Here is a 627-nt window from a genome sequence, read left to right as displayed (position 1 = left end):
CCAAAACCGTAGGAGTAGGAAAAGAGGAGAAAGGAAAACTGCCTTAAAGGAAAAAAAAATTCCGCGCACCACAGTATTTGCTAGATTATATTGACAGACTGCAGAGCTACTGGGCTAGGGAAGGGATTTTCTGCACATACCCCAGGACAGTGACTCTCCTGTACATACCCCAGAAATGTTCGTCCCGTAACATGATCGCTCTCTCTCCAGTTTGACCTACAGCTCCTCTTCCACGGTGAAGACCCAACAGAGCTAGAGCTGGTGTGAGCCTGACCGAGAGCTAGAGTCTGGCATCGTGTGACCAGGTAACAGCAGCCAGACAGTTGTCCACTTAGAGCTTCCCTGGCAGCCATGCCAGCAGCTTCTGCCTTCCTGACATTTGATCCCGGTTTCAAAGAAAATTATAAAAGCCTCTGTGTAACAGAAGGTGTCAGTTTGCCTGAATATCACCACTTTCTCTCCTGTCCTCGTGAATAGCTCTAGGATCTCCACGTGCTCTTTGGCAGTAAGGACTGCCAGCCGTCAGGCTGAAAAGCCACGTGAGCCACAGTCTAGCTCTCCATGCCCAACATTATTCTGGTAGGTTTTACACAACCATTTTCCTTAAAAATATCTCACGACTTTTTA

Source organism: Chaetura pelagica, unplaced genomic scaffold (assembly GCF_000747805.2).
Source record: "Chaetura pelagica isolate M959 unplaced genomic scaffold, ChaPel_1.0 scaffold1445, whole genome shotgun sequence".
NCBI lineage: Eukaryota > Metazoa > Chordata > Aves > Apodiformes > Apodidae > Chaetura > Chaetura pelagica.
The sequence above is the reverse complement of the archived record's forward strand: the minus strand, read 5'-3'. Positions refer to the sequence as shown.